General features: G+C 37.3%; 1 protein-coding gene across 9 annotated transcripts in view; it reads left to right on the top strand.

Moving 5' to 3' along the window:
* The window catches only part of LOC135202514 (mitogen-activated protein kinase kinase kinase 13-like), a 150,948-nt gene that overhangs the window by 3,846 nt on the left and 122,909 nt on the right, over positions 1-24,193 (top strand). For 2 of the 9 annotated variants that reach the window (XM_064231959.1, XM_064231955.1), the window contains exon 1: positions 11,554-11,812. The exons of the other annotated variants lie outside the window; for them this stretch is intronic. The gene's annotated coding sequence lies outside the window, so the exon portion shown is untranslated. Of the gene's footprint in view, positions 1-11,553; positions 11,813-24,193 lie in introns of those variants that run through there. 9 annotated transcript variants of the gene reach the window in all.

Genomic DNA, 24,193 nt, shown 5'->3' with positions numbered 1-24,193 from the left:
ACTAGTCTTTCAACCTGGACAAGTCGAGAATATTAAAAGCCACGTCCCTCCAGTCCTTAACGCTAAAATAAATTTATTGATGAATAAATATGAAACTCTTTCCCTCTAACAATAATACGTTTCGTCAAGCAAGCGGTTATTCGAGGATTTCCGCTGTTTCTTATTAAGGCTGATGTGTCCTGGGTTATCTCTATTTATTATGCTGGACATGCATATCTCTCTCTCTCTCTCTCTCTCTCTCTCTCTCCTGAACACCTTCAGTATGTTCTTGTAAAGCCCAAAGACGACATTAACTGGAGTAGTTCCTAGGCCTAAAAAAAATGTTTCTCAGACAGAAAGCTTGTATTTAAACTTGACCAAGATCATAATATTCTGGATTCGTATCAGTCTTCTAGAGGTTCCAGGGTAGCAGAGAGAGAGAGAGAGAGAGAGAGAGAGAGAGAGAGAGAGAGAGAGAGAGAGAGAATTCTTTGTTTATTGTTTTGTCAAGAGGCACAGGGACGCGCCGCGCTCCTAAGTAGTGAGTTTCGAAGTTACTCTGTTATGTATGCAAGTTTGCGCTCAATTTACAAATATAAGAGCATCACTTCGCGCATGTTTAGTCGCACGTACCCATCTCTCTCTCTCTCTCTCTCTCTCTCTCTCTCTCTCTCTCTCTCTCTCTAATAGTCCAGCAGATAATTCTAATGAGCTATGTCGGACAGAAGAGCTTTGGTTAACATAAGGCAACGATTTGCACTTATTTGGTGCACGTGCACCGACCTCTCGTGCTATCGGCCATGTTTGAGACGGTTCATTAAGTTTCCCGAGGCCGAGATACGGTCATTTTTAACAGGTCTTATCGCTATGGTGTTAGTCTCTTTTTTTCGGAGCTGAGAGAGATAAAATGTCGGTTAATATCCCGTTTCTTCGTCAAAATGATGGTCTACACCCAAGTCTCTTATTTCTTACTCTCTCCCGACTCCGGCTTTCAGTGAAAGAGATAATGAGAGAATGTCCTTTCCTTTGATTTCTTAGAACGTTTGAGACACGTCTCGTTTAAGCACATGTCTCCAAACGTCCTATAAATTCGTGCGAATCGTTATGTTGTCTGCTCGGCAGGAGGGGATATTTTTCCCGGTATTTTTGTGGGAGCCGAACCGCCAGACGCTGGCCGCGTTCAGGTGCATACAACAAAACGATCTTGTTCGAGCGCTCTCTTGACCTAATCGATCTATTCGTCTACATTTGGGGAATATCTAGATCGGATCTTCTTAAACTGAATGTCTGTAGGTATGGTAACTTTACTAGATACTAAATAATAGTGGTATATATCTACGCAATTGCAGTAAACTTGCATGAAGTGCGGTCGAGAACTGTCGCAACGTTTTTCAGCCTTGTTGACGCGGGCATGAACGTCGCGCCCGTACACCGTCTGGCTGCGTTGGTGTCAAAAAGATGCATAAAAGTCAGCAGCGCATCCTGCAGCGGTGTCGACGACGCCGCCAGTGCTTTCATTGTTTTCTTGTATGTCTTTTTTTTTTTCCTCTCTCTTTTTTTTGCATAAACATATTGTTTGTATTCTATAGTTTCTAAGTTTTATGAGCTTTGTGATAAAACAAAGACACAAATATAAGCGTAAACTGCACACTGAATCAGCACACACAACTACTATTAAGCCGTTGGTCCCGTTGCTGAATAACCAATGGTTCCATGCAATGTAAAAACATCATACAAACAAACAAACAAACACAACTACTATTCGCACAGTAAAACTGCACACGAACTCACACACAAACACACCCATCTGCTGAAGGGAGAATTATACGCATGCCAGGACGACGTGTGCTGATAAGCTATCTGCGTAAGAAAAATAAAATAAAGTAAATAAAAAAATACAAGTGCAAAGTCTGTGGTAAGACGATTCGCCAAAATTTAGTTATTTCCAAATCAAAAGACAGGTGACACGCAGCGTATTAATACGAATAAATGTGCCTTTATCATAAGTACAGTATCATCCACAGTGGAACCGAGAGAAAACACGGAAATAAAGAAAAAAAATATATGAACACGTTCGGGGATCCTTGGTGACGTCAGACCCGAGAGAGAGGAGAGCATTCCACAACCGTTCTGCAGAGCGCGTTCACTTGTGTTCGTTTCCCAGTAAACGACGCTCTTAAGTGGTTGAATATATCTCATTCGTCAGTTTGGATGTGTAAAGTAAAATGTGATTTAAGATGTAGTAGGAGTTTGATTAATATGTTTAATGACATACGATTTATAGACTTAGGAAGGTGTTTGGGTATAATTTCAACAATGTTAACAATATTTTCTGTTGAAATGCTACCTGGTCGCTTTATATATATATTATATATATATTATATATATATATATATATATATATATATATGTGTGTGTGTGTGTGTGTGTATGTGTGTGTGTGTGTGTGTGTGTGTGTGTGTGGTACCTGACCGTTTTCTTAAGATATAGTTGAATAGAATTTCATATATATATATATATATATATATATATATATATATATATATATATATATATATATATATATATATATATATAAATGCAAAGAGCTTTTCTGTGGGCAAATAGTACTTCGGAACTATTTAAAATGATATTTTTTGTGCTAAGTTGTAATAGCAAGATGTTAAATTTATTATTATTATTATTATTATTATTATTATTATTATTATTATTATTATTATTATTATTATTATTAAAAAGGATAGGAATATTAGCATGTGCACGACGCAAAATGTGAGAAGATTCTGTGTTAAAATGTAGCTACAGTAAGATCTCAGATTCTACAAAATAGCAAATAATTGGGTGTCCGATCGTATGAAAGTTGAATGGAAGAAAGAAAAAGTAAAAGATAAGATAATAATAATAATGAAAGATTTCTCAGTCTACCGTAACTGTGTGTGTCTCCGTGAGAGAGAAAGAGATTGTTTCCAAAATAACCGACCTTCGTACATAAAAGTCATACGCTTTTAGAATTAATTTCTCTTATGGAGTCAGCATGCAAATTCTGTCATTGCACAAGTCTCTTAGATATTCAGATCGGTGCATTTTTATTTTTTTAATGCGCAAGTATTCTGGTGTGAATTTGCTCAATTTTACCGAGTCTGGCCGTGCTGCGAATAGAACTTACCACATGGTCGAGAGCAATTACAATAATTCCTTGAAGAGGAAACTCGAAGGAATTACTCAGCATTATCTGTGGTGATACAAATTGGCATCATGTGTCTTTGGGTCAAGCTCGTCTTCCACCCTGACTAACAGATGATGATGGCAGACTGGTTACCGGCCGCAGCCCGGATATTCCTCAACTGTAACCGAGTAGGGGGACGTTCTCTGAAAAAAAAGAAAAATAATAAATAAATAAAGCGGACGCCATATCTTAAAAACTAACCACAGATTCTTCTTAAATATAATGGCATTATGTTTCCCACGCCTTAATTAATTGTAGTTCCTCTCTTTGAATTAACCTAACCCAACCTAACCAAGGAGCATGGCTTAAAAAAAAAAACCTGAGGCTGGTGCAATACTAATATACATCTCTGGAATTTGCTACCTTCCCTAGAGAAAAGGCTGAACTGCTTCATCGAGCTTTTGAAGCCAAGCAATCAGCTGAGGATGTCCCTCACCCTGACACTTGTCATCCTGAACCTATTCGTACAAAATTGATATTTCGCTCCAGGAATGTTAACAAGAAAGTTTTGGTTAATCTCGATAGCTGGGGTGGAGAAGATCCTGATGGATTCTTCCTTTTTTTATTTTATTCATTTACTTTTTTAAGTTTCTAGTGTGTCGTCTCCCAAGATTAGTAGATTCTATAGATTTTTATGTAGCGTAGTATCTTTTGGATGAGCGCAAGCTCAGCAATACAGTGCCTGTTTCAAAGAGTGGCATATCTGCAGACTGCAGTCACTACAGGCCAATTTGTATTTTCACTGTGCTCTCCAAAGTTACTGAAAACGTGTTTTCAAGCGACTATATAAGTATATGGAATCTAAAGGATTGTCAGCTGATAGTTAATATGCATACTGGAAGCAGTTAGGTACCTTCAAATGGTTTGGTTGTAGAGTAATTTAAATAGATTTATAGTGCTGCTTTCTATTTAGTAAACTTTAGAATCTTGGAGTGGGTGGATAGGCTGTAAGATTACTTCAAGATTTCCTTACGGGTGGGCAGCAGTGAGTTGCTGTGGACGGGATCTTTAGTGAACCAAGACCTGCAGGGGCAGTGTTCTTTTGTTCCGCTGTCATTTTTTGTGTATAATAGTGATGTGATTGTTGGCCTGGAAAACGAGATTGTTCAGTATGCTGATGATGCAACACTTGTAGGTGTAGTAAAGTCTCCAGTTATGAGAAATGAAGCCGCCCTCAGACTCAATCTGGACATGGACCGGATCAGGGAATGGTGTAGTCGGTGGGGTATGAGCCTGAACTACAGTGAAACGAAACGCTATTGATTATCAGATCTCCTACAGATATCCCACCCCATCCTCCCCTTCAAGTGGATGAAGCTTTTGAGAAACATCTCATGAAAGTTTCAGCCAATGCCGCGCGCAAGTTAGCCTCATATATTTATAACAGTGATCAAATCAATGCAACCTGTTTTAGGTCATTTGTACTTCCTTTACTGGAATATTGTTCTCCGGTGTGGATGCCTGCTTCTGCCTGAGCTTTATCCCTTTTAGTCTTATATCAGAGTGTTCGTGGTTTCGTAGTGGTAGGTTTCTGTTATCTAATAACGGACAGTTATGACTTGGGCCATAGACGGATGGTCTCTTGTTTAACACTTTTTCATAATTTGTATTTCAACAGAGATCTTTCTCATCCACAATTGATCCCTGATCGTCCTTTATTCCTTTATTCCTCACACCGTTGGACTGTGGATAAGCCTCCCAATTTTTATCGGTTTATTTATTGATTAATTTATTTCTTTACTTTTTTTTCTTTTCTTTCTGTATTTCCCTCTATTTCCGTTTACTTCGCTCTAATGAACACCGTATTCTTGGGAGCCTTTCCACCCTTCGAGAACGTAGCTTGTTAAATCCATCTTGAACGTGCCTTCTTATATCCTTCATAAACGGAGCTTGCAACACTTAATGAACGGGCCCTTTCGAAGGCAGAAGTTTGTTTCTTTGAATGTTATGTTTCTAACCCATACTCGAACGCGATTTCCCTTCTTGAACTAGTCCTTCCAGCCTTCATTGAACGAGTCTTACCATCCCTCGCGAACGGGCCCTCTCGAAGGCAGGGATTTGTTTTTATTGAAGCTTTACGTTTAGCTCTGCACTCTAAAACGATTTGCCTTCTTGAACGAGTCTTCTTATCTTTCATGAACCAGTCCTTGTATCACTCATGAACGAGTCTTACCACTCCTCACGAACGATCCTCTCGAAATCAGGACTTTGTTTCATTGAATGTTTACGTTTATGACACACGACTGCAATGTGCCTTCCTGAACGAGTCCTTGTATCTCTCATGAACGAGCCTCACCACACTTGATGAACGCGTCCTCGCGAAGGCAGGACTTTGTTTCATCGAACGTTGATGCTTACGACCCAAACTCGAATGCAGTTTGCCTTTTTGAACGAGTCTTGTAGTCTCCATGAACGAATCTTTTTATCCCTCATGAATGAAGCTTACCATAATTAATGAACGAACTCTTTCGAAGGCAGGACTTGTTACATAGAATGTTCACGTTTACGTTCCACACTCAAACACGAATTTGTCGTCTTGAAGGCGTCCTTGTATCCTTCATGAACGAGTTTTACCATCCCTAACGGACGACCTCTCTCGAAGTCGGGACTGTTTCACTGATTGCTTATGGTAGTGATCCACACTCGAACGCAATCTGACGCAACACCAAAGACGTCATTTAGCGTAACGAAACGTTACGGAAACGAACTCACGGACGCACCACATTTCAAGAATTCATAATTTTATGTATATATATATATATATATATATATATATATTAATATATATATATATATATATATATATATATATATATATATATAGATCATTTGAAAATCCTGTGATTGACCTTCGAGCTTTGCTAACCTTTTTATCCCTTCATTATCTCCTCGGTTATCAACCTTGTCTTTATCCTTATTTAACATATTCTGCAAATATAAATCATCTTATCAACATCAACATTTTTTCCTTTCGCATAGATTCAACATCGAAACTTCACTCCCATAAAGGCGAGTTGGCATAACAACCCTTTTCACTTAGGCGATGCTGTAGTACCACAAGCAGCTACTATTACTATCCCAAGATCTTTTATCAGCGGATTCCTGCACCTGATAAGATACCTTATCTCTCATCCAATATTATGTGTTCGCGTTCGCATTATTCTTGAAAAAAAGATAAGTAATTCAAATGGTTCCCTGGCCCAAGTGTACTTCCGGTCGAATATGCCCCCCACTGACCACCTGACATCCGAAGTAGTGCGGTGCGGGTTACTGTAATGTGGCTTTGTGGTAGGGAGGGGGTTTAGGGGTGGGGAAGGGAGGGGGGAAGGGTTGTGGCGGTTGGTTATGATATTGTAGTACCTGAGGTTGTGGCGTCTGTTGGTTATGATAGTACCTGAGGTTGGAGATAGAGGATGAATCTCTCTCTCTCTCTCTCTCTCTGTCCGTATCCCCCTCTCTCTCAGTCCGTATTCCTCTCTCTCCCCCTTGCCCTCTCTCTTTCTCTCTCTCTCTCTCTCTCTCTCTCTCTCAACACACACACACACACACACACAGTCTATCTGTTTGTCCGTCAGTATCTCTCTCTCTCTCTCTCTCTCTCTCTCGGGGATCGTGTGTGTGTAAGTTCGTGGAATGCCAAATCCTGCGGTTTGTTTTTTCTCTCCAGTTCCGCTTCGCAAGGTTATTTTCGTTGTTGGACTGTAATGTGTTCATGCGCCTGATTTGTTGTTTTTCTTTCACCGATTATTGTTTTTATCCACAAGTTCTTTTTTTTTCCACTGAACGAGTAGTAGTTGTTGTTGTTGCTTGTAGTCTTCGCTCGTCCCAGTACCATTACACGCAAATACTTGTAGTGATGGTACTGGTACTTTATGGACAAATAAATATATATAAACTCGTCGCTCTAAGAATTTATATTTTCACATGTGTATATTACGTAAACAATTAGTATGTTTACGTACATTTACACTCATGTGTAAATCACCATTTACGCGACATGATGCAAAAAAACGTGAATAAAAAAACTTTTCAGTTATTGACTGTCATGTGCGTATTTAGGTGTGGCCTGAACCTAGCCTCTCCCCCCAACACCCATCCCAAGGGGAATACCCCCCTCCCCCACCCACCACTTACGATAATATAACTTTTTTCGTGTTTTGTAATTAAGCTGGAATCTTACACTTTTAAGTTCTGATTTCTTAGTTATTTCTTATATCTCGCTTATTGATCTAAGTTTTTGTTAATTCCTCCATACGTAAGTATTTCCTGTGGAGGTAATTTCCTTTGTTTTTACTTATCATTGTATTCAGATCCTTTCATTGTTTTGCAAGAATGTTTCTTGCTCGTTTCTTTTTGCTGTTGTTTCTGCACTAGGGCTAGTTTGTTTGTTTTCGTTGTTTCTAGTTTGCTTTTGTCAGTGATATTTCTTGTTTGTTTGTTTTTCTCAGTGACATTTCTTGTTTGTTTTTGTCAGTGATGTTTCTTGTTTGTTTTTGTCAGTGATGTTTCTTGTTTGTTTGTTTGTTTGTTTTTGTCAGTGGTGTTTCTTGTTTGTTTGTTTTTGTCAGTGACGTTTCTTGTTTGTTTGTTTGTTTGTTTTTGTTAGTGATGTTTCTTGTTTGTTTGTTTTTGTCAGTGATGTTTCTTGTTTGTATGTTTGTTTTTGTCAGTGTTGTATTTTATTTGTTTGTTTTTGCCAGTGATATTTTTTTGTTTGTTTGTTTTTGTCAGTGACGTTTCTTGTTTGTTTTTGTCAGTGACACTTCTTGTTTGTTTGTTTTTATGAGTGATGTTTCTAGTTTGTGTTTGTGAGTGGAGTGATGTTTCTGGTTTGTTTGTTTGGTTTTACTCAGTGATATTTCTTGTTTGTTTGTTTTTGTCAGTGATATTTCTTGTTTTTTTTGTGTGGTGTTTCTTGTTTGTTTGTTTTTGTCTGTGATGTTTCTAGTTTGTTTGTTTTTGTGAGTGATTTTTTTGTTTGTTTTGTGAGTGATGTTGTTTGTTTGTTTGTTTTGTCTGATATTTCTTGTTTGTTTATTTTTTTGAGTGGTGGTTCTTGTTTATTTTTGTCAGTGATGTTTCTTGTTTGTTTGTTTTTGACAGTGGCGTTTCTTGTTTGTTTGTTGTGCCCGCTATTTCTACAATTGGCTTAGTTTTTTTTCTTTGTCGACAGTAGGCCTACTTTGTTTTTTGCTTGCCGTTTCCACACTATATCTATTTTTCCCGCTGTTTTTGCAGTAAGCATAGTTTATTTGGTTTTGCCTATTGCTTCTACACTTGTCCTAGTTTGTTTGCTTTTTCTTGCTGTTTCTACACCAGAGCTAGTTTGTTTGTTTTTGCCTGTTGATTCTTGTTTGTTTTTGCCTGCTGTTTCTCAGTTGGCTTATTTGTTTGTTTATGCCTGCGGTCTACTTTAGTCCTAATTGGTTTGTCTTTCCCTGCTGTTTTATAATAGGCACATACTTCTGCATCCTATAAGTCAGTGTAGAACTCCATACTGTCTTAGTTCTATATAATTTTTGACCTGTCATTTGAAAGAATATGAATTTCTGATATTTCTAAACTGAGAATATTAATTAATTTATTTATTGTTTAGCTGTTTTACTCTTTTTCTATTTGTTTTCTTTGTGTGCGTACTTGTGTGCGCACAAATGCCCATAGTTTTACGTCGTATATTCTTGCTTATAGAGAGGTCAGTCAAGCTGTAGTAAATTCACATCAACCGTGCATCTGATGTCTTGGCCAGTTCCTTACAATGCTCCTGATTGGCTGTTGATAAGCTAATCACAGGGCTGGAAACTGTGTCTCTCGAAAGAGTTCATATAGGCAGGATTATGTTCCATCTCTTCTGAGGGATACGTCTTTCAAAAATATATCTCAGGAGAGGTGGAACATACATCCTGCCTATGTGAACTCTCGAGAGAGACAGGGTTTCCAGCCCTGTGACTGGATTATCAACAGCCAATCAGGAGCGTTGTAAGGGATTGGCCTAGACATCAGATGCACAGTTGATGTGAATCTACTATAGCAGGTAGACGGAGGCGCTTTACTGAAATATTTCTCTTCTTTCGAACTTACTTAAGCGGAGGTTTTAGGGATGAAATGGCTAGGCCTACGACCACTTTCCTTGGCTCATTTAAGCTGGATAGACTGGTGGGCGGAAGGGAGGGCGTGAATCTTGGCCCGGTGCAGTGAACTGAGTGGTAGCCCGCTCGGCTGATAGATCTACTTTGGGCAGTTGCAGATTATGAGAGCTATCCAGTTAGGTCAAATTATGGAGAGGAAACTTAATAAGACCACTGTAGTTGACTAATTGTCACGTGCGTGATTTATGCATGGGTCGATAGAGAGATTGAATGAGTTCTCTCTCTCTCTCTCTCTCTCTCTCTCTCTCTCTCTCTCTCTCTCTCTCTCATAGGTCGATAAAGATAGATTGAGTTCTCTCACTCTTCAGTAGGTACGACTAACAGACAGAACACTCACACACCCACAGAGAGAGAGAGAGAGAGAGTTTATTTAGAACGCTGGAAAGGCAGGCGTAGAGTTTTTCGTAAAACCGAGTCTTTTGATTGACAATCCCTTTTGTTTTTAAATTAAAAAAACACTTTGTTGAATACTGCATTTTGAAACAGAGGCAAATCGTGATATGTTGCACGTAGGCTTATTGAAGAGCTTCTAGGAAGGAAGCTAATTATTCATAGGTTCGGTTCTCTCTTGGTTCTGTGGGCTTTAGCAGAGGGCAATAGGTCAAATGAATAATTTCTGTTCGGTTCTGTGGGCTTTAGTAGAGGGTAATAGGCCTAGTGAATAATTTCTGTTCATGCAGGTTAAGAAACATTTAATTGATACAATCAATATATTTATGTTAATTCTGAATAATATAATGAATACTAATTAATACAGTTTTTTTAGTATTCTTAAGGAAAAGTTAAAAAATTTCTGTTAATTTTAATTAATAGAAATATCAGCTATCTGTTTACACCGATGAATAAATAAACTTTTTTTTTTCATTTTACCTTGACCAGTGGATGAGAGAGAGAGAGAGAGAGAGAGGAGAGAGAGAGAGAGAGAGAGAAGAGTAAATTTTTCCTTAATCTGCCTACGAAGTTCAAGTTAAGTATTCATAGGGGACTTTCACTTTCCTCTTAAGAAAAAAAAAAATCTCTCTTGCTATGTATAAGTGTTCGTCCGGAACACCCTACCCACTGGACCACGAGTACCAAATTATGTTCCAGGCCTAATGGGTAACTGTTCGTAAGCTTATGCTTTGATGTAACAAGGCGTGATCCGACCTCCAGCTTACTCGGGACGCGTTCAAGATTTTCCCCTCATGCTTAAGTTGTAAATAATTTTACTCCTAACTTATCATTAATTAAGACGTGCTAAAATCTGCTGTTAAATAAAGCCTTGATTTACCAACGAAAATTAAAATAAATACGCCATATTTTATTAGAAATAATTTTTCTGTACTGCTTAACATGCACATTGTTTATTTTATACATTTTCATTCTAATAAATCATATGCATCTTTAACTCAATGCAAAACCCCTATTTTCAGATCTTTTTAGTGTTTTTTTCATAGACATTTCCTATCTTCCCGCCCCCAACAACAACATAAAATAGTTCGAAGGCTTACTCCACGAGTAAGCGAAAACGATAACGATTTGTTATACGAATAGTTAGGCCTACTTTGCCTTAGACCTATATTACCTCACGCGAATACCTGAATGTTCTTTGTACAAATGTGCGAAGGCCCTGAGAGCCAAACCTGTGTATGTACACAGGTGTCGTTTCGTTGGTATTTCACAGATGTATGACAGTGGTACGGTAATGTGTGTTTGTTTGTGTGTATATGATTTGGTAAAGACTCCTAATAGGTAAAAGATCGTCATATCTTCCGCTAAGATTTTAGTACGTGAAAATAAACTGTTCAACGGCCGCCCGTCCGTCAGAGGAGCGTTACGAAATACGTATATTAATGTCCGACAATAGTACGTTTTATTTTTCATGAATATATATGTTTCGTGGGATCTGAAAGTTGGCTCTGTTTTGTTAGAGGGGGGAAGGGGGAGGAGGGGAAAAGAGAGAGCCGTTGCCTATTCTCATTAAACCAAATGATTCCAAAATGACGCCGATCCCATTGTTGGGAGAGACTGATCACGACGCCATTTCAAGGAGGGCTATTAGACGGTCATTGACAATCCTTTTTCTCCCCTCAATCATGCTAAAATATAGTGAAATGGGAATCAGTCGGTGGCTGCGGCGGCATCTGGCAACGACTCAACCACCAGCCATGCGACACAAGTGGCAACCTCCATCAACCTCCTCCTCTCCTCCCACTCGCCATCTGGCGGCCAGTTCACGAGTTACTCCATCAGTGTCCGCACGGATCTTTCTTTTGGTGGTGATGGCTACGTAAATCTCTGAGGATTCCCTTATTATTATTCAGTGGGTGATTTCTCTGGAGGATTTTTTAATCGTGCTTTGTTCTACGGATTTATTCCGGTGCCGGGATTTTTTTTATTCTTCGGGAGGATTTACGCAGCGTCGAATTTACCTGGACCAAAAATGAAGACTCCGAGGGATAGCGTTCCTTAACAGCCGCAGGTGAGTATTATACACCATTGGTTCATCTCTCTCTCTCTCTCTCTCTCTCTCTCTCTCTCTCTCTCTCTCTCTCTCTGTTGATGTGCAATAAATCATCTCTATGCGAAAATTGACGCTTTTTAAAACTAATTCCAGTCGCTAAATCGTCTTTTTTGATAAATTGGGTAGGGAAAATTGTGGGAGATAATCTCTCTCTCTCTCTCTCTCTCTCTCTCTCTCTCTCTCTCTCTCTCTCTCTCTCTCTCTCTCAGACAATAAACGAGAGAAAGAGAGAGCGAGGTTTTGCAATCTTATTCCAGCCGTGGACTTATTTGTGTGTGTTGGGGGGCGGGGGTGGAGAGAGAGAGAGAGGAGGAGAGAGAGCGAGAGCGAGAGAGAGAGAGAGAGAGAGAGAGAGAGAGAGAAGCTGCAAGCTTCACACAACCATTTCCAGAATTTCGATATGATCAAAACTCCCTAAAGGTCTGCATTGTGTAGAGAGAGAGAGAGAGAGAGAGAGAGAGGAGAGTATTTTCCAGTCTGTGAATCGGGGAAGAAGGATGGGTGGGTTTGTCTCCCATCCAGTTTCCCCCCACCGCCACCCACATGGGGGATGCTGGATGTCGGGGGAATAAGGTGGGAGGGGGGGACGGTAGGGGGGGGGATATATAGCATATGGGAGGTAGCCGGGAGAGAGCGTGGAGGGATGGGGACGGGGGTATCGATCCAGCCGAAAACACCTGACACGCTTTTTCAATGATTCTCGTTTGGTTTTATTTCGTTTGGGACTCGTTAATCCGTCGGTGAAAGCAGATGAATAACGATCTTTAGAATCAATCCGAATTATTTACGGAAACGTAGATAGGCAGAAGGTCTGAATCCTATGACTGAATCTAATGCAAATTCTCTTAATTAATAATGAACAGAATTCGAGTTCATAAAATTAGGCCGAAGGTCTGAATCCTGTAACTGAATTTAATGTACATTCTCGCAATTATAAACAATTGGGGTTTTGTAAGACTTGGCCTAGAATGTGAATTCTGTAGCCAAATTTAATTTTTATATTTCCAATTAGAAGACATCCAAGCTCATTTGAGGTTGATTTTATTTATTTTAGGCCTATGCTTCTCTCCACATCGTTGTCAGTAATGACAGTCGTGTTTACCATACTTGTCCTTGATAGGTTAATTACTCTGTAGGCCTACAGCTGTAAAACGGGAATTTTCGTAGCACACGTTAGAGACAGCATCCCATCTTAATTTTTACGTGATAGGCCTATGCCTTCTCTAATTTGGTAGTCAGCAATAACAGTCGTTTTACCAAGGCCTTGATAGGTTAATTACTTTTGTAGGCCTATAGCTAGAAAACGGAATTTTACATAAGCTAAAGATTTACAGTAAACTATATTTGCGGCATAGGGATGATACATTATTATCTGAAACATAAGTGTATTATTAGCGTATTATGACCATCTTTTCACTCCAGGGTGTCAGATAAGATGATAATTTGTGTTAGTGTCAAGCGGCAATAAACACCAGAATGATTTGGATGGCTTCTAAATGGAAGTACTATAACATCTGTGTGTGAAATGCCATAAAGACATACGTATACGCATTTGTGTTTGTGTTATATCTGTGTGTGAAATGCCACAAAGACATACGTATACGCACTTGTGTTTGTGTTATTCACATAAACGTCTATACAAATACATTAGCCATAGACATTTACACATACATGTGTATGCATTATCCACACGAACGTTCACATAACACACAAAAAGCGATTGGAAAACCCACTGTCTGTACAATGAGTCTTCAAAAATACTCCAATAAAATAAACTGAGCGTGGTTATTTTTTATTATACCATTTCGAAGTATTGGTGGGCAATTTTTCTTCGAAAATCATATGGAATTAACCCGAGAAGCTTTCCAAAGCTCCACGAAGATCTGCTTACGCTGTATACAGCGAATGTGGTAACGGTCATCAAGGCCAAATATTTTTTTTCTTTTTCTTTCATCGCGCATAAGAGCAACACGCTTTCAAATCGGCAGTTTAGCTCAAGAATGACCTTTTTTGAATGAACAGTTACTTGTATGTTTTATTGTTTAATATTCACAATGAGTATATTGACATATACCGGGCATTTTTGACTTTTTAACTTATTAAAAGGCCTTGGAAAATCCACAACCTTCGGTTCTCCCTTTGTGATTGGTGGACGGCACTTTTGCAAAGCGAACACGACTGTTTGACCTTGTGTGGACCACTTAATCGCTTGCATTTAAGCGGCCAGCCAAGCATGGAAGGACGGTACTGCTACAGCTAACTGCTGCTTGCTCCTGCTTACTGCTGGAAGTCTTATTCGCGTGAAGAAAATGGTGCGTTTCTCACATTTATAAACATTACTTCAATTTATCTAAGGAGCGGGTTAGTCTCATGCAGAGAGAAGTACTACATAGTACTATTTTGGGTAACTTAGTTCTCATTTTTAATGCTTATTATCATATTGTAGAATGGCGTGGCGTTCTCATATTTAGAATCACGACGCCGTCTTATTCAGAAACTGACTGCTTCTCGTGTTTACCAAATATTTGTCAGTTTAGTAACCTTTTAATTTCCAGGATTAGGAAGCTCGGCGGTTAACCTAGTCGCATTGACAATAATGCTTCTACTATTTAGCAATGGTGCGTTATTTTTCTGTCTACGATCCACCTTTCTGTTTCAGATTCAGAGGCTCAGTTGCGCGTCATATTTAGAAACATTGGCTCGTCTTATTTTAGAAAATTAACCGTTTTTTCATTCAGAAAACTGTCCAACACAGTGTTAACGTTGACTGTTTAGAAACGCTACTGGTCTGACTCTTTCAGAACAACATTCGTTTCTTGTTTAGAAAATTGTAATTAAATTGGGTACATGGTTCGTGTTTCATTAACCAGTCAAGTTGGGTTTTCGTATTTAAACATAATGGTTATTGTTTGAGTTTATATCGGAAGATAGATTTTTAATAATTTTGTTTTTAAGTTGGTTTGATTCTCTCTCTCTCTCTCTCTCTCTCTCTCTCTCTCTCTCTCTCTCTCTCTCTCTCTCTCTCTCTCTCTGTCCAGCAGTAAGGAAAATCATGAACACATGTAGACCTGTAAGCGCCTGAGTGGCGTGATCAGTTTGGTCTTGGACTATTACCTCGGTGGCCGCGAGTTCGATTATCGGACATTTCATTGAGGGGTCAGAGATGTGTATTTCTGGTGATAGAAGTTCACTCTCGCAGGGACAATAATAGACTATAATCATTCGAGAAAAGATATGCCAGTTTTCCAGACCTGATGTTAATATTATCCTGATACCCCAGATAAGCTTTGGTTCAACAAATACTTGATATAAGCCAAGTGATAAGTCACTGATTTATAATATGTTAGATTTATCGCACTACGGCATGATAATGCTATATTAGTGTCTAAAACTGACCCTACTTGAAGTGGGTCACCACTAGCGTAATGGTAGAGGTGTTAAGAGCCCCTCATGCATAGAATTATCACATTAGGTCTACTATCGCCCATGAGACAGTCAGCTGTCAATTCATCTTTATAGTACGGTATCGAATAGTATACGTTTATAATTCAGATCTAACCTATTAAACGCCGTATAGGGGTAGGGCCGTCAGTAGACCTCATGTGGTGCACTGTAGGCATTACTTAAAGTTATTTGCAGTGTGCCTTCGGCCCCTAGCTGCAACCGCTTTCGTTTCTTTTACTGTACCTCCTTTCATATTCTCTTTCTTCATCTTACTTTCCACCCTCTCCTAACACTTTATTCATAGTGCAACTGCTTTGAGATTTTCCTCCTTTTACACCTTTCAAACCTTTCACTGTCAATTTCCATTTCAGCCCTGAATGACGTCACTCATAGGTCCCATTGCTTGGCCTTTGGACTAAATTGTATATTCAACTCAACTAACCTATTAACACTATTATCAATGTTTTTGTTGTATGTGTGCGGATATAATGCATTTTCAAAACCAATTTGAAATACTTAAGCCTAGTATAAGAGCCTAAAGTGTACCGAGTAAGATCTATTAGTGTAAATATAACTTTATTGAACTGTATGAGACTTATATTTCAAGTCCAACATATTAAAAAAAGTTACTTTTCTATTTGTTGTGTCTTTTTATGGTTATAGTGTATTTCCTAACACAAGTTGAAATAATCATTAAGCCTAGGCTAGGCTATAGAGGCCACAGTGCATCGAATGAATTCTATGTAGTGTAAACAGTACTTTACGAACCTCATAGGTAACCAACATACTATTTACAAGGATTCACTTGTATAATTTGAAAGCACGACTTTATATAATCCAAATTCATCCACAGGCGATTTATTCTTGTTTAATTTTAGCAAGATTTATGTTACAAACCTCGAAGATATTACTCGAGTTAATTTGTGGCGTTTATTGATTGGTAATTTCATCAGAACGTAATGGGTAGAATCAAATTAGTCTCCCTTTCAAGTTGGTGAATATGGACATTGAAGTTAATGAACTATATAAGCTTATTCCTTGATGCTATTATTATTATTGTTATATTATCATTTATTATTATTATTATTATTATTATTGTTATTATTATTATTATTATTATTATTATTATTATATTTTCTTTGCTTTTTATTTAGAAATAGGTCTAGGCCTAATTTTAGAGGCAGATTTTACAATATTCACCATCAGTAAAACGTGTTACAAGCTATGAAATATAAAAATAGTTACATTAATATCTCAAGTACAGGGAAACACCTTTACTTATTTAAAACTCAAAAAGGAGAATTTAGCATAAATAGGCCTATAGAACCCAAAGTCTACGTGCTGTATATAGCGAAAGCTTTTTTCCATAGGTGCAATAGGCACATTTTTAAATGTTTTAACAGTGCCATTATTTAAATACCAAATTTGACGGCTGAGTTGGTATTTTATTCAGTCTTTTACCAATTGGTTTTTCATAAAATCAAGCGGAAACTTATCGTCATTAATGGGAGGTAGGTTTCGCCTTGTTTTAATTCCAGAATTTATCTTTGATTTAACCTGGTTGAATTACTTTTATTTAAAACATTGGTTCCCAGTAAAGGAGTTTAAATTCTGTTAACACTGACTCCTAGTAAAAGCTTGTGATTTATTTTTAGATGTTTGTTTTTTTCGTAAATTTGTGTACGTAAATTACATATATAGCATATGTATTTATTTATAAAATGTACTTAATATGATTTTTAAAGAAAAAAAATATTAAATACAATACTCCTGTGTGTGTGTGTGTGTGTGTCACCTAGGACGAACGAGTGGTGTTCGAAGCCTATGCCAACGGCCTTTTTCCCGTATTGGTTTGACAGTTTCGAGACCTGTCTCATTTCTCATATAATAATAATAATAATAATAATAATCTACACATTACATTCACATAAGAAATGCCGGACTTAACCCCCCAAAATGTAAATATTAAGTCTGATGAATGGAGACAAATCATTCATTTTTATTCTTTTTTTTATTTATTCTCTCTCCTTGACCAGTTACCTTCACGTGTAGACATACCGGCGACTGTAGACGGTTTCTTCCACTACTTGAATGTCTCGCAGTCACGAAAGTTATATACCTTTCGCCCACGCTCTCATGTTAAGTGCGTCTGGATACAGAACGGAGTGGTATAACGGAGGGGTTTCCTGATACTGAAGTGGCGTTGCTCTGTAGTGGTTTTTAGATTGGTTGATGCGGTTGAAGATTGGTATTTTGTAGATGTTGGTAGGGAATATGTTGTCATAGGACAGTATTTCGGTATTACTTCAAGTAATTTGTTTGTGGGACCAATTGTTTAAGTATTATTGAGGTCAATAGCTTAGATATCGCTATAGCTTATTCTTGTAATATATCTGTCTATACGGTTGGAGTATGTATTATCCTTCTTATAGCGTAGATACATAAATGTTACACTATTGCTTACATACATACAATACATAAATACGTGTGTATATATATATATATATATATATATATATATATAAATATATATATATATATATATATATATATATGAATTTTTATCACATCACCGTGTATATATATATATATATATATATATATATATATATATATATATATATATATATATATATAATTTTTATCACATCACCGTTATTCATATACATGCATTAAGCTACAAATGTAATTTAATATCGAATTCGCTCTACCTCGGAATTAATATATATCTTAATTCATGTATATATATATATATATATATATATATATATATATATATATATATATATATATATAATTATAATGATCGTGGCTATAACTTAATTGTTTAGATATTATACTATTAGGGACTGGTTCCTAGACCATCACTAAAAGTGGAGCTATAATTAATATGGTTCCAGATAAATTCCCCGACATTTATATAGAGGAAACTGGTTTCCTTTTTGGGAGTACACGGCTCAACAACTTCATCTTTCCCTCTTCTACCGAGCTTTGGAAATCTCTGTCTGTTTCTTTTGTGTTTTTTGGTTGGTTTCTTCAGTCATTTGGGTAGAAAAGCATAATTTTGCCCGTGATATTGGACACTTTGCTTAAATACAAAGGTTTATATGAGAGATCACCTCATTTGAGTAAATTCCAGGGAGTGATTCGTTCATTTTGTTTTGAAGTTTTTCACCTGTGCATATATATATATATATATATATATATATATATATATATATATATATATATTGTATATATATATATATATATATATATATATATATATATATATGCTTATCTTGTTTATTTTGACTTTTAGGGAGTAATTAATGAATTAATTTATTGCAACAGTTTCGTTGGTTTCTGTGATAGAATAAACTGATGCTGCAAATATATTGACTTTGATAATAATAATAATAATAATAATAATAATAATGTTTTAACTTATTGTTATCATCACCACCTTAGATTCAGCAGTTTCAGGAATGATTACAACAATGCCAATCTCTCTCTCTCTCGATGCGGGTGAAACAAAAACAACGGTATTCACCCTTAAGATTTCGGTATGCGTCCTTAATTTGAGCATCCCGTCAATATCCTGTGACCAGATGCAAATCCCACAAAATAAAAAGAAAGACGGTGGATCACTTTCCAGACAATGTTCTCGTTGGACGAATCGGTTACGTGCTCGACTACCGATCTCAGTTTCCGGGTTCGATTCCCCCCTGCGAACAGGGAATCGAAGGAATTTATTTCTGGTGCTAGAAATTCATTTCTCGATGTGGTTTGTATCCCACAATAAGCTTTAGGTTCCGTTGCTAGGTCACCAATTGGTTCCTGGCCATGTAAATAAAAATCTAATCCTTGGGGCCAGCCCTAGGAGAGCTGTTTCATCAGATCAGTGGACTAGTAAAACTGAGATATACTGAACTGCGAACCGGAACGATCTAGAAATATGGATTGTGAAGTTTCATGAGATGGTGACTTTTAATGACATTGCCGTACTACTAATGGGACTCAGGTAGGGTTGCCGTTTTGAGGAATTTCCTCTATCTATTGTGGCTTTCTGGTGACATCTGGTAACCCGCCGTGGCTTTTCCGACCACAGGCCACGACACTGAGGAATAAAATTCTTCACTTTGCCTTTTATGTTTTATTATGAAAATAAAGCTATGAAACATATCCTGCTTTTTTATAGAAATGAATTTTATTGAAATCCTTTATTTTTCTTCGTCAGAAGTAGTTTTATGTTAAGCTAGTGGCGTGTAGTTTTTTTTACATCACGGAAAATAATTCTACATCGGAAAATACGTAGTCTAACCATTAAATTTTCCTCATTTTAATCATTAAATCATAAGTAACGTAAAAAAATCAGAACTGCTTATGGTAACACTGCTAAAAAACAATGTTGTGAAGGAAAAACGGCATCGTTGAATGGGAGGGAATTTGTAGGTTAATGGGAACTCTAGAATGCTAACAGAACCCCACGATATAATTTCCTTGGCTGGTAGGCGTAAACTGACTCAGCTTAGCATAAAATGATTCAGGCTTAGCATGACAGTGTAGTTTTTTTTTTAGATCCCTTGTACAGTATATCAGTTTGAGAATGTGTGGTTTGACCAATGTTTTAGCCACTTGCGAGAATTCTCCCCAAGGAACGGGGTGGGAGTATGGTATCATCAGATTGCTTTACGTGGTGCACCGTAGGCATTTACCAAAAGGTTATTTGAATCGTCCCTTCGGCCCGTAGCTGCTGCGCCCTATTTTTTAGCTTTTGTTAACTACATTCCTGCTTCTTTTCTTCAGTCTTGCTGTCCAGCCACTCCAACTTCATTTTTTTCGTCGTCGTAAGCACTGAATGGCAAAGAGAGAGAGAGAGAGAGAGTTCTCCAGTGCTTATTTTTATAGCCAAAATTTGCATAAACCAATCGTAGCCACTTATAGTTTTATGTGTTCAAGTAAACCCGTACGCGTGTCTTGTGGAATAGGCCTATGTGCCGAATCACCAATAACCAGAAGATTATTTCGGGTTGTGTGGCCGATAATGTAGTAGGTCTATTAAACGTGATACTATCGGAGCAACTACTAGGCTATGGGCCTAATCTCACTACGCTCAGATGAAGTTGCTCTTGTGCAAGCGCGGGCTCTTGGTTCTCGTATGACGTTTCCTTTTGTTGCCTCCGGGAAAGAAGGCCATCGCCATTAATAAGAAAGAAGGCCAATGGAAGGACGCAGCAGAGATTTTCCTTTTCGCTGAGGACAAAAGACGGCTGCTCCGGCAAACCGTATTGTGTGTTTCCCCCGGGGGGTTGACTTCGAGATGTATATTGTTGATCTTTTAGTTTTGATTTTAACGTTTCGTTGCCTGAATGAGGCTCTTTTACGTCTTACATAAATAAGTCTTCGTGAAAATAGGAACATAAGATATAAAAGAATTCATGGAAAGCAGTTTGAATATTTTGATCCCTTAAGCTCCCAGCTTCTGTTAAGTGGTGAACGTTTTCGATAAATGGAAGCTTTTCAGTAGACCTATGTTCCGCCTCTAGAGGAAGAATCCATTACAAAAGCAATGACCATCTTACCCTGCATGTTTGCAAAAGTTAATTTTGCTGGTAGGCTTGGTTTATATATAGGCATATTCGAGATTATTATAGTGTAGTTGTCTTTGGTTATTTGGAATAAACATTTATAAGTACTTTTGGTTTTTGTCATAAAAACGAAAGGATTCATTGTAATCTGAAGAACCACGGTTAAAGTGCACGGTATAATCTCTCTCTCTCTCTCTCTCTCTCTCTCTCTCATATATATATATATATATATATATATATATATATATATATATATATATATATATACACGCATACATAGATACATACACAATTACATACATATACACACACACACACACACACACACACACACACACACACACATATATTATTATATATAATATAATATATATATATATATAATAAGTATAGTTAAACAGTGAAAAGTCAAGTCCGTACGTGCAGAGGAAATGCTTGTGGTAAAATCCAGTTCATTCCGGAAGGAAAAAGGATGGAACCATTATTAATTGAGTAGAACTTGGGATGGTGTCGTTAAATGTTTTTTCATTGGGGAACATTGTCGATGTTATGACAGTAATGTGATTAATAATAAAAAATCATAAATAATAATAATAATTAATTATTATTATTATTATTATATTATGATTATTATCACTATGATAGTTGTTATTATTTTTATTATTATTATTGAGAAGGATGTATTTTAATATATGTTTACAACTACACCTTTGTGGATATCTTCGCCATTTTAGTGACTCGTGCTATTATGAGATTTTTATGAATTATTATTATTATTATTATTATTATATATATTATTATTATTATTATTATTATTATTATTATTATTATTATTATTATTATTATTATTATTGTTATTATTATTATTATTATTATTATTATTATTATTATTATTATTATTATTATTAAATTTTTTTGTTTTGGTCTATCAATCATCCCATTCGACTGGGTGGTTTTAGAGTGTAGGGTTCCGGGTTGCATCCTACCTCCTTAGGAGTCCATCCCTTTTCTCACTATGTGCGCTGTTTCTAGTTAGCGCACTCTTCTGCGTGAGTCCTGGAGCTACTTCAGCATCTAGTTTCCCCAGGCTCCTTTTCAGGGATCTTGGGATCGTGCCTAGCGTTCCTATATCCCATATCCTTCTTATCTCTATTTGAAAATAGATAATTATATTTATAATATACAGATGCCTTCTTTCAAAATGGCATAGTAATCACCTCTGATGGATTCAGCAGTCATTCAAGTATAATACCGAATATTTACTTTTTAAGCTTAGGGCTTTAGGCTACTTATCCTTTCTCGTCTAAGAGTATGACGATAACTTCTTTTTTTTATCTTGTGCATGACGTTCTCTTCTCGTTTTCTATGTAGTTTCTCGTTTTCTATTTAGTTTACTCGGCGATTTTCTCGAGTTGCGTTAATAGGCTACTTATTTGCATTTGGACTTTTCATAGGTTCTTTATATTCCACCAGTGAAATATTTTGTTTTGATAATAATAATAATGATAATCATCATAATCATCTTAGCGCACAAAGTTTAAATACTCTTCTTAGTTTTAATAGAATTTGTCTAGTCATATGTGTCATAATCGATTATAATTTTTAGTGCGAAATTTTTGACCCTATCGCACAAAGAAGATCAATTGTTCCTGTGGTTTGGTCATTTTGCAGAATACCAAGCACCCTCACGGGTATTTTGCGTAATGCCCAACACCTAAAGCATTTCATAATGCCCAACACCTTCCTAGGCATTTTGCCTTTAGTCCAGCTTCCTTTTGGGTATTTGCATAATATCTAGAACATTCATGGATATTTTGCATAGTGCCCCACCATCTTTGTGGGTATTTGTATAATGCTCAATTTCCTTTAGGCCATTCTCGTAATGCCCAGCACCTTAACCTTTCCCACCCCCAGCTTCTTAATACAAATATTAATGTTATTGAAAATGTTGCTTTAAAATTTTAAAAGTATTACCGTAAAATATTAAAATATTACTCTGAAATATTATGATTATTTAAAATTATTTGAAATATTATTTTTACTCTCGTTTTCTTGGTGAAAAAAAAGCTGTCTAATAAAATTGACTCCCACTGTTATTCCCGACTGAATTTGATCACGACGGAACGAATGATACCAACCTTGACCAAGAAAGAATTCAGAAGCCATAACGCTCGCTCGCTGCCATTCAAGACTAAAACATGTATATACGCACGCTCATCCGTTTTGCAAACCTCGCTCGCTCTCACCCGACTCTCTGCATCCGCTGTACATTAGCAGTCCTTCCTTAAAGGTGGATGGGTTGTCATAATCCGCCGAGAATATGAACGGCGACAGAGAGAAAGAGAGAGATCGAATGTATATACATCTGTTCTGGGAGCGTTGGAGCTTCTCTGAATGGCTCTGGAGGAAAAAAAAAAAGATTGGAGCTTTGACATTATCGTGCTGACGTTGTCGGGAGTTGGGGGAAGGGGGAGGTGGAGGGTGAGGGGAGAGGTGCAGGGGGAAAGAGGTTGCGGGGGGAAGGGCCTAGCTAGGTTGTATATGCGTTGATCGTCACTTAATATTAGCGGAAAGAGTAATTAATGGTGGGGGTTTATTCTGTGTGTGAACTTATTTTGTGTGTGTGTGTATGTGTGAGGGTGTGTATTTTGCAGTCTAAATTGTTGGATAGGTTCGTGACTTGGCATGTAATTTTATATTAATTATGTAAATGTAATTTGGCCGTATGTTTATTCATAAAAAGCTAACTATTGCAAATATATATCTACACATATATACATGTATATATAATATATATATATATATATGTATATATATATATATATATATATATATATATATATATATATTACTATCAGAGAGAGAGAGAGAGAGAGAGAGAGAGAGAGAGAGGGTGGCAAGTAAGCAAGCAGCGAAATAAGAAAGCACCTGACGATACATATATAACACTGACCATAACCCTATTTTCCCCATTTAACCCCAAACCTCAAAACACAAGTAAAATAACCCTGACCGTAACGTCACTCTTGCACGCGCGCATGCACGCAAGCATACACAAAGCGACGTACACTAGTGACATCTAGGAGCTCTAGCAAGCAAAGCGAACCATCCATCAGGAGCCAGCAGCGAGTTGCCCTTGTCGCCAGTCTATTTGGAGAACCATTTTTCTGGTTCGGGTATAGATTTGCCTGTTTGAAAGAGGACGATAATTGTTCGCATTGACTTCCCTCTGGCGTCGCGTCCCTTTGATGATCCGCCGGCTGTGGAACAAAAGCGGCGCTTCCAGAGGCAGTTCGGATTTGTCCTTGCGTAATGAATAGAGAGA

The sequence above is a fragment of the Macrobrachium nipponense genome, chromosome 30, assembly GCF_015104395.2.
Source record: "Macrobrachium nipponense isolate FS-2020 chromosome 30, ASM1510439v2, whole genome shotgun sequence".
NCBI classification, from domain to species: Eukaryota; Metazoa; Arthropoda; class Malacostraca; order Decapoda; family Palaemonidae; genus Macrobrachium; species Macrobrachium nipponense.
This window is presented reverse-complemented; position numbering and strand designations above follow the sequence as displayed.